This window comes from Haemaphysalis longicornis, unplaced genomic scaffold (assembly GCF_048455015.1).
Source record: "Haemaphysalis longicornis isolate Haplotype H1 unplaced genomic scaffold, Haemaphysalis longicornis Haplotype H1 scaffold_1, whole genome shotgun sequence".
Lineage (NCBI taxonomy): Eukaryota > Metazoa > Arthropoda > Arachnida > Ixodida > Ixodidae > Haemaphysalis > Haemaphysalis longicornis.
In genome coordinates, this window is record NW_027526203.1 from 361,210,301 (window position 1) to 361,225,425 (window position 15,125).

Sequence of the window (15,125 nt, forward strand, 5' to 3'; positions counted from 1 at the left end):
CGATTCAGGAAAATGCGCATGATTCTGTCTTGTGCAATGACTGCTTTTTTTTTGCGTTGGCGGATTCTGGCGTTGGCAGCTTCTGCCACAATGTGTATATTTTACAATAGCAATCTAAATACACTGAAGAACACAACGAAGGGATATTGCGCGCGGGGTTAGGGTTGATGGCATAGTGGCTACTGTTTTAATGCAAAAACGTGGAAGATATGCGTTGGAGAGCTATTAATTAATAAACAAAAAATAAAACAAGTCCCAGAAAGCAATGAAAATGCGGGAAAGACACGCCGAAATATATATGCAGGCTCTTGCCCGTAACGCCCAGCTGCGACAATGCTGAACGCAACAAGCAGCAGAACATTTGAACGGCTGATCGGCTGAAAGGGTCCCCTTTCCGCCGTGTTGCGACGCTCAGCCGTAACGCACATTTAGCCGTAGTGAGACTCTCCGCCGTGTTGCGACGTTCAGCCGTAACGCACTTTTAGCCGTAGTGAGACTCTCCGCCGTGTTGCGACGTTCAGCCGTAACGCACATTTAGCCGTAGTGAGACTCTCCGCCGTGTTGCGACGTTCAGCCGTAATGCACTTTCAAGCCGTAGTGAGACTCTCCGCCGTGTTGCGACGTTCAGCCGTAATGCACTCTTAGCCGTAATGCGACTGTCCGCCGTAGTGGGACGATGCCAAATTATCGGTAGGCGAGCGCCGCGGCCACCCCAACTACGATGGCATGGTTCTATCTCACTACGGCGGTCAGTCGCGTTACGGCGAAGAGTACGCACGGCGGAGAGTCTCACTACGGCGAAAAGTGCGTTACGGCTGGACGTCGCAACACGGCGGAGAGTCTCACTACGGCGGAAAGTGCATTACGGCTGACCGTCGCAGCACGGCGGAAGGGGATAGTTTCAGTCGTTCAGCCATTGAAATGATCTGCAGCTAGTTTCATGCAACATTGTCCCAGCTGTGCGTTACGTGCAGAAGCCTGCATATATATTATGATGCGTCTTTCCCGCATTTTGATTGTTTTCGGGCACTTGTTTTTGGTTTTTTTTTTGCGTGTTTCGCGTGTTTATTTTTTACGGGTGAAGGTGGTGGTACGGCTAAATGTGCGTTACGGCTGAAAGTTGCTCTAACAACTCACCAAGAGCCCACCGGAAAAGTAGAAGAACCAAGAACAGCAAAGCGAACCTTTAAGAGAAACCCGAAACCCGAGAAAAACCGAGGATCACCAGCGGGGGCGGAGCCAGACAGAGAGACAGCCTCTCCCTCACTTCGATTGCCCGTTGCGGGGGCCGCTTTTCGGATGGAGGCAAAATGCGAGAGGCCCGTGTGGTTTAGATTTCGGTTCACGGCAAAGATCCCCAGGTGCTCAAAATTAATCCGGAGATGCAGTTACGGCGTGCCTCATAGCCCATGTGTAGCTTCGGCGCGTTACATCCCAAAATGAATCAAGTCAAAGCTTGTGCATAAAATGTCAAAAATCCAACTGGGCCGTCAGTAAAAGTCCCCTCCAATTTCTGCATTTCTACTTCTTTAACGGCAGGGTGTTTATTTATGGTAGGTTACCAATTCTTGCCCTACTATTCTCAACGGCTTACTTAATTGGAACTAAAGAGGAAGAAGTGAGTTACAAAGTTAGTCCCCGTACTGCCGGTTGGTTCGGCTTCATCTCTCTCCCCCTCTTTCCATCTCAACATGTCACGGGTTTTCAACCCAAAAGCTTCCAATTTGGCTCAGGCCTTCTGTTCTTTTTTTTTTTTTTTCAGTGATATATGTATTCATGGTGCTGTCGCCAGCGTATGCCTAGTCAGAACAGGGCTTTCAGGGAATGTTTTAAATACAAGGCTAAAGACAAGGTTAAAGGTAGCTGTAGTCCCCTCCTGTTCTTTTGACCTTATTCCCTCCAAATTGATTTTGATTCCGCTTATTCTACCATTTCAAGGCATTTTTTTGTGCCGGAGGAGGGAACTGGGATGGTTCTAGGTGTACCGCACAATAGCGCCGGACTCGCTGCACGTTGTTTTGGTTGCCACAAGGTGTATTTGTCACAATAGCAATCTAAATACACTGAACACAAATAAGGGATATTGCATGCGGGGTTATGGTTGATGGCATAGTGGCTAATATTGTAAAACAAAAACGTGGAATATATATGCTTGAGAGCTATCAAATAACCCGCAAAAAATAAAACAAGTGCCCGAAAACAATGATAATGCGGGAAAGACGCGTCAACATATATATGCAGGCTCTTGCACGTATCGCACAGCTGCGACAATGTTGCCTGAAACTAGCTGCAGATCATTTGAACGGCTGCACGGCTGAAACTGTCCTCCTTCCGCCGTGTTGCGACGCTCAGCCGTAATGCACTCTTCGCCGTAACGTGACTGTCCGCCGTAGTGGGACGATGCCCGATGGCATGGTTATGTTTGTGTTTATATATATATATACATACATATAGCGAATCAGAATGGGAAATGAGGAGCTCGTTGAATTAAGACAAAAATAAGGGTTGGCAGTCAAGAATGCCTCTGAAAGCAAAGGGGAGATTGCGGTAGGTCATTGAAGCAGATTGAAGAATTTTGAAAGACAGAAAAAAAGTGGAGAAAAAATGCCCGCCGAGTGGGATCCGAACCCGCGACCTCCAGAATACGCGTATGGTGCGATCGTACCAGGCGCGTATTCTGGAGGATGTGGGCGCGTATTCTGGGGCGTGTACTCGGCGACAAAAGAAATTCCGACGAACGCAATCGCCCCGTTTTTGCGCTGTTCTTCAGAATATTGTAAAAATTGCTCTCTCTCTCTCTCTCTCTCCCTCTCTCTCTCTCTCTCTCTCTCTCTCTCTCTCTCTCTCTCTCTCTCTCTCTCTCTCTCTCTCTCTCTCTCTCTCTAAAGTTATATATCCTCCATTGGGCTTCAGTTGAAGGCAGTGAAGACGCCCGCAGTATTGGTGCTTGTGGTTGAGAAGTGGTGATGGTGATTAGGATTATGATTAGCTGCGAGCATGATGAGGATAACTATGGCGATTTGTAAGACTGCGTCCACAGTATATGGCAAGCGCGGCTGTAAAATCGTTGAATGGAATTTAATGGAACTGTAATGCCGCTCGTGCACTTGTTTATTTAGCCGTGAAAGAAAGAGGTGACTGCGGTGTTTCTTGTGCGTCAGTGTCACCGGGTGGTACAACTAACGGTCCTTACAATTTAACGCCCAGAATAATGATACGGCTGCACCGACTGGAACGCGCATTTAGTATATACACCGCCTATTCAATTTCGGTATACGCAGGCAGCGATGCACTTTGACCCTTTGACCGGCATTGACAAGTCAGCGCGTATCCGTGGCACCCCGTCGGGATGTTTAGGCCACAGGCTGCTGTACAGCTGCTTCGAGACTGCGAGTATAGTTGTGGCAAAGGCTCGCTGCTGTCGCTGCTGCCAAACTTCGCGTACCAGTTTTATTCCCTATAGTTCGCCTCCTACACACGCCTGGCACTGCCTTTGCGGGCCCAGTCGCGTGTGATCTCGGAACGTTCGCAGGCAACCTAAACGGGTTGCATCGTTCGCCTGCGACGAAAGGCCGTTGAGTGAGCGTGAATGTGTTTACACTATGCGGTCCGTTGCAGGCTGCGCGAAGCAGTGGTGAACTGCTGAGCCCGCTTTTCCTTGCGGTGACCCTGGCATCGGCCGCAATGCGTGCGCTTAATTGCTCCGGCACAAGCGAGCGGGCACGCACCGAGTACCGAGTGGATTTTGCTCGGCGCTGCGAGGTCCTCAGTCCGAGTTGCGTTGATTTACTGCGTTGGTAGATCAACGACTATCGCTTCATTACGCACGCTGAGTAAGGGCGCTGCCCCGAATTGCGTTTTTTTTTTCGCTCCTTTTCGCTTTCTCTGACACGTACCCGCTTACCTACGTGCCTTTTGTGAAAGGAAATAGCCAGAGTTCAGACTGGAACAATGGGTTTGTCCTTGCGGACGCGATGAAAGAAGATTGGTTCGCGTTGCGACGTGGAGGGCCTGTATTGCTCGCTCCGGCAGTGGAAGGGCTGGTAACGTAAAACGGAAAAATATCGACTCAGAACGGAAATCAACGCCAATCAGACACAAAAAGGCAGCTTGTGACTCTCACCTCGAGGATTACGGAGAATGAACTCGCAAAAAAAAAAAAAAAAACGACAAAAACACCATACCGTCATTGAGCTGGAATTTTCCAACTCTGTCCTGCAAAGTTTCGTGTGACTTTGAAGTTTAAAGCGTCGTTAGAGAATTAATGAGCCTAAACAAATGCAGCGGTACTGCCGGGGATACCGTAAATTGGGCAGAAATTCGGAATGTGACATGCTCGCATTGGCTTCCAAGCATGCCCTATGCATGGCGGCTCTGCAGTGGCTGATGTGCCACGCTACGGAGCACGGGGTCGCGATCTCTGGCACTTGGCGGCGGCTGTTTCTCAAAAGTAGGCAAAAAAAAAACGATTTCGGCTTATGTTTAAAGGAGCCATGAAGAGGAAACACGTTTGGTTCATTCAAAATATTGCCTCGTTAGAATCATGCTGACACCACTTTTAACGTAAACTTCGCTCAAATAAGCTATATGATTAGGAAAAAAAAGGGAATGGCCGTGCGACCCACTAGCTCATTTCCCGCAACAGAACCTATGATGTCATACCAGCCAGCTCTGCGATTGGCGGTGGCCGGCAAAAAGCAAACGGAAATTAGGCAAAGCGTATAAGCTTGCCGAAAGAGCTATTTGCGCTTGAATTTAGGGCACATTCTTTTTAAAGCCGTAAGAATGGCGGGACAACCAGTGGAAGTTACTAGAGCACACGTAAACATAGAAGTACCGATGCGTACTGCTGTTGGTACTGCGCGCACTATGCTTGGTTTAGCTACACAGGTCTGGGGGGCTTTGGGGCGGTTTCAGACGACACTGGCCGATTGACGCAAGCAACGGTGTCTTACGTGACCACGTTTGTCGAGCGAGCACTATGTTTCACGAAACGATTATTTTCTCCCTCAACAAAAACAAGCCAGGTTTAAATACGGTCAAAAACAAACCAGCGGCAGAAAACGGCTTGCCATGGTATGGTGGCGCCATCTAGGTTCACTAACGCTAAACAAGGCTTCCCAATCGGCTGCAGAGCGGTCGCTTCCTGTGATGTCATTGCAGACCACGAAAACGCACGATTTAGCAGTAAAATCAAAATTTTAACTTACAGTAATTAATTCCTCAGTGAATAAGTATCGTTTGCATTCGGACAAGCGTTGAGGGCACTATAAAACACGAAATCTTTCGAATGTCACAAACTTGTATTTTGTCTTCATGGCTCCTTTAAGCTCCCCGGGTGGCCTAAATTAAGTCGTAAGCATCCACTATGGCACGCACGTAGCTCAGGGTCAAGTATACGGTTCGTAATACCGCTTTGCATTTTAATTTCAACGTTGTAATGTCTGACAACACCACTGCGAACCTATTTGTGAAACAAGAACACCAGTGTACAACTAAATTGCCTCGAGCACGATTATACTAAGATGTTCGTGAGGCAAATTATCAGGCCCAATATTTCCAAAAGATATAGATAAGCGCTTGTTTTGTTTTGTTTGATATCGACTCTGTCGATTTTTTTTCTTCTGCTCTTTCTTGTTTTGTTCTGCGTCTCTTAGTTAATTAGTTTACTTGCTACTGACCGTTCCCTGATGTGCCAATGATGTAGGCACGCACGCACGCAGTTTTTGCGAATTTGGCTCTCAACAAGGTTGCGGGCACGCTGTCCGCATTCGCCCTCTGTGTTACGCCAGATTTACAGCGGCGACGGAGTAGCGTACAAATATTTGTAGTCTTCCGCCTTCCTCGGAGGCGATGAATGTCGGCTTCCAGAAGATATCGTTTCCTATCGAGACGTTCGGCATGCTGTTGTCGCCCGCGCCCTTCGCGATACGTGACGGAGCCAGGGGCGTACGCAGGCCGGGAGCCCGGCTGCGTAGTGGCTTTACGGCCAGCCGCGTCTGCTCCACGGTCGCCGTTCATCGGGCATTCCGCGCAGACCTTCGCGGCTGTCACATCTGCGGGCAATACATTACGCTGCGCCTGACGTGCGCGCCAAGGCCAGCCGGCACGGGCCGCACGCAGAAGAGCAAAGGCAACCGACGCCGCTCGCTCACTGGGATGCGGCGACAACCGTGGACGAACTTTAAATTGAACGGCTCGTTTTCTTGCGCGAGATAGGAGTCCGCTTTCGAATGCGTAGCATCTTTAGCCACCTCCGTCACATTACTCCTTCTGGCCGATCTCGTTTCGGGGCAAAAGAAGGAGCTAAAGGCGGGCCCCGCGGGTGCACGCTGGGAGCGGCCGTACGCACTTTGTGTATCGTAGACAGCAGCGTAGTAGTTTTTGCTACACTTTTTTTTTCTGGTTAGTTGCGACGTAGCACTCACTCAACGCCGTTTATCTGTCTTCACTACTTTCCTCTGGTGATAGTCAATCGTAAAGTTGTAGGACGTCAGGGCTACCACGAACCCCATGTGCACTTGTGATAAAACACGCCCGTGTATGTGTACATGAACAAGTGTAACGATACATACTTTGGGATATAAAATCAGCCCGATATAAACGTGATAACCAAACTTACACCCCGGAAACATGGTGTCCTGAAGCGGGCCGATAAATGCTTTCACTCTTTCCTTCGCTCCCGGAAGCACTTAGAGAGCCATATTATCGCTAGCACAGAGCGGCATTGCGAGATTGCTCGCAGCATCCGGTACCTGTTGTAATCTCTCCTTTCCTTTTGTTGCGATTTTATGTAAAATGGCTATTGAAGGTGTTCGTTGCTGCAGCTTAAAGCAAAACAGCCAATAGTGCCAATACTGCCTGTGTGGCGTCCTTCAAACACGCAAACAGTGCCCAGACTTTGAAAAGAACCCAGAAAGAGTGAAACATCTTTTCAGCGAGTTTCCAAGTTATCTGATGTTCGTAAAGCAGTAATATTTGGCTCCGGTACTCCGTAACCGCCAAAAATAAGTACTGGATGCCCTTATTCGTTAGGTTACCCGCCGCGGTGGCTCAGTGGCTAAGGCGTTGCGCTGCTGAGCACGAGGTCGCGGGTTCGATTCCCGGCCGCGGCGGCCGCTTTTCTGATAGAGGCGAAAAGCAAAAACGCCCGTGTGTACTAGGTTTCGGCGTACGTTAAAAATCCCCAGGTGGTCAAAATTAATCCGGAGCCCTCCACTACGGCGCGCCTCATCGCCTGCGTTGCGACGGCGCTTTAAACCCCCCAATCAATCAATTATTCATTATGTTCTAAAAGTGTTTCAGGAGAGGAGGGGGGATTGAAAACAAAAGTGTTGCGGGGGCCCTTCCTGCTTGAGTCAAACTTTTTGATTATGCTTGCACGCATTTGGGGGTTGCGTCTTTTTGGCGCGTTCAGCATTCGGTTATTATTACGGTTTTCTCTTGTTAGTTAAATGACGTATCGTCAAATATAGTGGAATCTTTTAGTGTGCTGAGTTGGCGCAAGTCTGAAGAAATGACCAGTGCCGTCGACTCTGCTATCACCCCGTTAACGTTTCGGAAAGCCCATATCAAAATGGCGGAGTAGCCCGAAGCAAGGACCACAAACAGGCGCTCGTTCACTGAACAATGCCTCTAGCCGCCCGCAGCATGTCTTGGCAATGGTCTGACACACCTCCTCTTCAAGCGCTGTGACCTCGACTCGCGCGCTCATTGTGACTATCGTTTGAAACTGACGTGCTCTTCTTAGCGTGTAGCGACTTCCATTTGGCCGCCGTACGCCACAGGTCGTTAAACTGCGAGGAAGCCATAGCGGAATCGCCAGCGTCGAGACCCACTTCCTCGCTCCCCGGCAGAGCCGTGGCCAAAAATTTTTTTTTTTCGGAGGGGGTTATGGGTTATTGGAAGGGAAGAGATTTGCCGAAAGAAGCACCAAGTCTGGCTCACGTGCTGCCTGGAAAAAATATATCAGGGGGCTGGAACCCCCCACGTCCTCTTGGAACCTCTGGCTACGTTATTGCTCACGCGAGTACGCGTATCATCGTCAAGCCTGGCGCGGACTGCGGTAGGACGCATACGCTTCCGAGACCGTGTTAGCTGCTTTTCTTGAGTATATTTTAATCTGCACAAAAATTTAACTTCTCTTCTTACTTCTGCCTTCGATATTTTCTTATACCAACTCTCCCTTGTGGTTATGCGTTTTTTTTCTACATTAAAATTTGTGCGCTTCTAACTCATACTTCTGTGAACCGGGCGCATTAGCCCCTCAGAACTTCCGAGTCTTGTCCAATCCTTTCCAGAAGTGAAGAACAACAACAGCAGCAACGGTATACCGACCGGCCGCCATCACAGCCGACGCACCGAGGGTCTGCCCTCCGAGGACTCACTTTTCAGGCATGTTTAACCACTGCCCGGATACAACTGCACGCCGCAAGCACTACGAAAACGTGTTTTCAGGCAGCACTTTAACGTTGGCGCTGGTTAAACATCCCCAAGTAGTCTGAATTAATTCGTAGCCCTTCTACTATACGGCGCGCCTCATAGCCCATCTGTAGGCTTGGCGCGTAAGAAAACCCAGATTTTTTGAAATGAGAATTTTAACGAGAACTGCGTTGTTAGCCGCCAGATGACATGTTGGGTCAGATGACATGTTGGGTCTCGGCAATCACCGAATGCACTGCTTCGGCTGCAGTGATTCGTCATTTGTATGCGATATGGTCAAGCGTGTGCTCTTAAGGTTAGTGAAAACCCGTGTATCTTTGTTAATTTGATGCCACAACGCTAATTATCGCTTTCGCCAAAAAGAAACCAGCCGTTGTTGTCTCTTCTCCTGTCGCCCGGCTAGCGCAGTCGGTAGAGCATGAGACTCTTAATCTCAGGGTCGTGGGTTCGAGCCCCACGTTGAGCGTTTTTTTTTTTTTTTTTCATCAAGGAATGTTAGTTCAGTCATTCCAAGACAACCCGAAGATAGCCGCCCCAACTATGTAACATCCTCTCTTCTCATTACCAACCCTCACTCTTCTCCCTTCTTCCTCGCTCCTTCTATAATGAATGCAATTGGAGTGTGCTCAATTCTGTTCAATTTTATAGTGTTCGCGCTACTACCGTGCAGTCTTTTGGAACCTTTTTTTAACAGCTCGAGCCTATGCCGTTTATTTTAGTATTGGCTTTTATCTAGCTTTCCTTCGACACCGTTTTTAACACGTAGTTTTCTTTTCTTTTTTTTGGCATAAAAGCTAATTGCACGTCTATTTTAAATAAAAGCAGGCTGCTGCTCTTATCTGTGCGCTTCTATTTCGCCTCAAATATGCGTGAGGTTGTCTTTCTGCAAAACACGTAACATGTACGAGGCCTTCCGCCACATTTAAAAGTTTGGAAACCTCTCTCTCTCTCTCTATATATATATATATATATACATATATATATATATATATATATATATATATATATATATATATATATATATATATATATATATATATATATATATATATATATATATATATATATATATATATATATATATATATATATATATATATATATTCAAGCAGTACTTCACTTGTTTTTTGGCTTGGCGGTTGAATCGGATAAGACAGACAGAGAGACGGACAGGAGCCTATCGCCTTGAAAAGACGGCTTGAATTGTTTAGGCGTTGTCTCGTCAAAGATAGTACTAAGTTAGGCAAGTTGAGAGCTTGAACGAGCGCTGCTCCGTAGTGCCTGTTCTGCGTGTGCATTTTTTTGTTTTTCCGTCGCTGAGTTGGAAAGAACGAGTTACCAGCAGCTTCGGAGCACTCTAATCTATTCTGCAACGCCGCCGTCCACATGGTAGGCGCTTTTTGTCACATCGTTGACTTGTAAAAATGTAAAAAAAGAAGGAAATAAAGAAAAAAAAAGTTGGGCAGCCGTGATAGTATAGTGGTTAGTACCTTGCGTTGTGGCCTCGATAACCCAGGTTCGAATCCTGGTCACGGCACGTGTGTGTGCGTGTGGAGAGAGAGAGAGAGAGAGAGATGACTTTATTTGATGCCCGAGATGGGTTCTGAAGGGTAGACGACTTGGACGGTCTCCCTCCCTCATCCGTCAGCCAGGATTCCTTGGATCCTAGCGGCGGCTTCGGCCATCCGGACTGCTGTCAGTTGGGCCTCCGGTGTGGAGCTGAGCAGAACAGTCTCCCATTGTTCTGCAGTCTTAATTTTGTAGCTTCTAAGTGTATCTACATCGTATTTGCTATTATAGCCATTCGTATTTTTTTGGAGCTTATGGCAGGACCATATCATGTGGTGTAGGTCGGCTCTGCTGTTGCATAAAGTGCAGAGGTTTCAGTAAAGGTCTGGGTAGCAGCGGTTGAGGGAAACAGGGCTCGGGAAAGTGTTCGTCTGCAACCGTCACCACGTGACTTCCTCTTTCCTGGAAAGAGTGGGGTGGGCCGGTGAATATTTGCATCTGGATAACCTGTAGTGATTTATTATATCCCTGTATGTGACTAGCCTGTCTTTGTGAGATCTCGTAACGTGTGCTTGTTCTTGGCTTTCCTGCGACGTCTTGTGTGGGGATGATGGTGGTTGTGGTGGCGTCGTAGGCAACACAGCTCGGTTGACCCGAGCTCGAGCGGTTGCGTGGGCCAGTTCATTCCCCTGTAGGCCGCAGTGGGCCGGAGTCCATATCAAAAGAATTTTTCTTTGGTTAGGGGTCTTCTCTAACAACGAGGCTGCTGCAGGGGAGATCCCGCCTTTCGAGAAGTTAAGAATGGCGGACTTCGAATCGCTTATGATTGTGGTTGCGTGGGTAGAATTTATAGCAAGGGCTATGGCCATTTCCTCTCCCTGAGTGGGATGTTTGGCCGGCGTGGATGCTGACGTCACCGTGACGCCGTCATTGCTGACGACTGCAATTGCCATGGCGTTGAGACAAGAGCCGCCGTTGTAGTAGTAGTCGGCTGCGTCAACGTAGACAATCTCCCGTGGCTCACAATGGGTTCGGAAACGTTTGTCAAGGGCTCGTACTCTAGCTTGTCTTCTTTCCACATTTAGCTCTGGATGCATATTCCTTGGTAGTGGCGGGATGCGAATGTATTTTCGCCATTCGTGTGGGAGGTCAACTTCATTTGGGAGGGAACTTCCACTTCGGATTCCTAGTACCCGCCGCGGTGGCTCAGTGGCTAAGGCGTTGCGCTGCTGAGCACGAGGTCGCGGGTTCGATTCCCGGCCGCGGCGGCCGCTTTTCTGATGGAGGCGAAAAGCAAAAACGCCCGTGTGTACGAGATTTCGGCGCACGATAAAGATCCCCAGGTGGTCAAAATTAATCCGGAGCCCTCCACTACGGCGCGCCTCATCGCCTGCGTTGCGTCGGCGCGTTAAACCCCACAATCAATCAATCAATCGGATTCCTAGTAGCTGCAGAATGTGTCTTCCCGTTTTGCTTTTAGATAGCCGTTCTAATTGGGCTGTTTGTTGCGCTTCAATTAGTTCTTCAATCGAGTTACTGATGCCTAGTGCTTCGAAGCGTTCGTTGGGTGCGGTAACAGGTAATCCCATTGCTTGTTTATAAACTTTCTTAATTAAGCCATTAATTTTTACTTTCTCGTCATTTTTGAGCTGTAGGAAAGGAATGCTGTAGGTGATTTTACTAATTACGAAGGTCTGTACGAGCCGTATGAGCGTGTCTTCCTTCATACCTCTATTCTTGTTTGCCACTCTGGAGATGAGTCGCATGGTGAGCTGAGTGCTCTTCTCGAGATGAAGGATTGTCTCTTTGTTGTGACCATTCGATTGCAGTCGTAGGCCGAGGATTCTACTGGTGTTGACAACTGGGATCTTTTGGTTGTTGGCGTAGACGCAGATGTCGGGATTCGATGGGTCTCTCTTCCGTCCCCTACTGGTAGGCCGGTAGATGAGCAACTCGGATTTTTGAGGAGAACAGTCCAGTCCTCGTTCTCGAAGATAATTTTGCACTATGTCGACTGCCGTTTGTAGGGTGTCTTGAATGTGGCCATCGCTGCCGCCGCCGATCCACAGAGTAATGTCGTCGGCGTACAGACTGTGGGGAAGGCCTTTGATGTTGCTTAATCTCTCAGGCAGGCCTAAGAGTGAGACATTGAAAAGAAATGGGGAGAGCACAGACCCTTGAGGTGTACCCCTACCACCCAGGGCAAAGTCACCCTAGTAAGTGCGTGTGGAAGTTACTTTTTTCATTTTCTAAAGCTTTGAGACATTTGCATTAACGATTTATAGCTTGTGTTTTTAATGTGTTTTTTATCCGCTTTGTACAACAATTCAGAGTTCGTCAAAGCCCATGATGAAGACAACTGAAAGGGACAAAACGAACCGTTTGTCGCGAGCTTGATTGGACCAAAACGCGAGTTCCTGAGTAAATATCGCATGACGGAGTATAGAGAAACTGTTCATGGCCTAGAGATGTTAATTCATTTCGTATTGCGTCCATGCTGGAAATAATTCGCTGTATCCGGGCCGCGAGAGCACGGTCGGCCATCTTAGGCCAATCGCATGTGCGCAATACTAATGGAAAAAAAAAACGGAGTGGCGGGTTGCAAGCCTTACCCAACGAAACCTGTAAGTGCCCACAACACTTCAATGAGCCTTGGTTATTGAAGTGAACACTTTCTCAGAGCCCTCCTGCGACTCCGCTGTTTCTTGGCGGCTAATCACAGGCTCGCTGCTCGCGCTTTGATTTTTTGTACGATTCTGTGTACCTCACAGCGTTTTTTTTTATCTTACGCCTGCCACAAAACGTAGAGATCTCTAAGGCTGTCTGCTTATAAACAACTTGGAAGAATAAATGCGTCTGCATGCTATGGTGAACAGGACAGCGTTCCGGGGGTTTTATGCGATGACACTTAACTGGGCTGAGTTGGCCGGCTTATTCCCAAAACGACAGCAATTCGCGTTCGGCAATTCGGCAACCTTTCGCCCTGGGTATAGTCGAAGTAATAAATTATTTCCCTGAAAATTCACAGTTTATTACGACAAATGAGCGAAATTAAATACCGAAACCTTCGTAAAATCAAGGCCACTTTGTTGTCTTTCTCGTAAAAATGGAACAGAGTTCAACACGCACATATTTCTGTAAATTGTTGGTATGCTTATTTTTATGTGTTTTAGTGCAAAAATTGAGGAGCAGTAGAGTGAGTAGCAAGGAAAGCTTGAGCCGTATAACCGACGCTCTGAGTTTTTTCCGTTAATTCACAGGAATTTTTTCGCAACAAAAGTGCGTTTGAAGGCGCCGTTGCTTCTTCTTGGCTCGATTTGGTGACGTCTTTTGTGGCTAAACACTCGTAGGTGCTCATGGTGGCACATAACAGATTGTGAAGCGTATATATTACCTGGATAAAGCCAGCCTAGATAATTTGCTGCCGACATCGAAGCCTGGGAAAAGTTGCAATTAAAGATTAAACAAACTTCCACCCAGTGTGAAGCTGAAACAGCGGAGCTTTGGGTTATCTTTACGAAGATTCCGTTTAGCTTCGACTTCTTTATTGTGCGTAATGTTATAGTCGTCTTAGCGGCTAATTGTCATTTAATTTGCTTGCGAGTAGTTTCGGCAAAACAACAGTTACAGCCGTTCTCCGTAACCACACTCCCTCCGTAGATGGTGATGTATTGACAGCAGACAGTAATCCCGTAACGTTTACAACTTCACTGTATTCATGACAAGTAAATTAAACTCGGTATAATGGTGGTAGTCTTAGCGGCTCATTTCCTTATAATTTGTTTCGGGATATTTTTGATAATACAAGAGTTAGAGCAGTTTTCTGTAAGCATACTCCCTCCGTTGATGGCCATGCTTCCCTGCGCAACAAGCGATGTGGGAGAGCCAGCTTACAATAATCAAGCATACACCGATCTCCTGGAAAAGAGGCTTCACCTGCTAACGCAGATGCATGTCTAGGAAGACCGACTTTCAGGGGCACTATAAGCCGTGTTATATTAAATATGGAGGCCCCAGGACCTTTTTTGTATTTCATGATGATTTTGTTCTATACTCTGAACCGGTTTTTGCGAGGCGAAGAAACCTGCTCCGGAGATTGCGTGACGCGAAACCTGCAGAGACTGTCGTCAGAGCCAGCTTTAGAACAGCTCTGCTGTTAATATGAAGACTCTAGGACCATTTTTTTTATTTTTATGATTTTTTAAATTCTGGGAACCTGTTTTTGCGGGAAGGAGAAACCTGCTCCGGAAGGAGTGTGACACGATACCAGCACAGACTCTCGTGAAGCCCAGCCGTAGAACAGCTCCGCTGTTAAAAACCTGAGGACACCTAAGCACATTTACACGTTGGAATGCGAAAGCATTAATGTTCTCGTGAACGCCGCTGAGTGCTCTTGAGTTTTGCACTGCGAGTAACGTTTTCGAGTTTAGTGGTTAAATTGGGGCGGGTGGTTTTAGGGCGTTCTACGTAAACATGTTGGAATGTACACCGCAATCATCCGGACGATATGGCTGAGAATTCTATTGCCGCGCACATCGGCAGCCTGGCGTGCTGGGGCATGTTGCGCTTCTCATTCAGGCCAGGGCAGGGCGTATTTGACAAGCTCTTTTCATTTCACGTGCCTCTGCGCATGCCCAGGCGTCGCCTAGCTGCGCGTGCATTCGTGCGTTATGAAACGCTTCGCAGCCAAGTGGATTTAGGAGCCGGCATTTGATGCCGACGCCGGCTTTTTCGGTCAATGGGGAATATAACGGTTTCGCATTAAAACAGAGACGACTGAGATAGAAGCAAGCCATGCTTGTGACGTCGTTTGGAAGGCTCTTGAAGCGTCCGCAAAATGAGCATTTAGGGTGTTTCTACGAGAGGTGGTACAGGCGTGTCCGGTCGACATCTTCAATTTTAACGAAAATTTTATATATAGCTCCTTGTGCACCGGGGAAGACATATCTGAAGTTATTTTGTGAAAAAAAAATATTTCCTTTCTCAAAAAAATTCCCATAGCTGGCTGGGGTCACTGGCGTGTTGAGCGGCTCGCGGCAAATTTGAAATTTCTTCTACTATAAACCAAAAACTACTGCAGCTATCGCCCTTCGATTCACAGGCCGCGGCCGCCGCTTTTTTAATGAAGGCGTAAAGCAAAAACGCCCGTGTGTATGAGATTTCGGCGCACGTTA

The 15,125-nt window shown here is 47.7% G+C and overlaps 1 protein-coding gene and 1 non-coding gene across 4 annotated transcripts in view; both read left to right on the forward strand.

The window, feature by feature from the left end:
- Positions 1-15,125, forward strand: part of LOC144154988 (breast cancer anti-estrogen resistance protein 3 homolog) — a 239,710-nt gene that overhangs the window by 77,585 nt on the left and 147,000 nt on the right. The gene's annotated exons all lie outside the window — the stretch shown is intronic.
- Positions 8,836-8,908, forward strand: Trnak-cuu (transfer RNA lysine (anticodon CUU)). The gene has a single exon. It is a non-coding gene; the product is annotated as a tRNA-Lys (tRNA).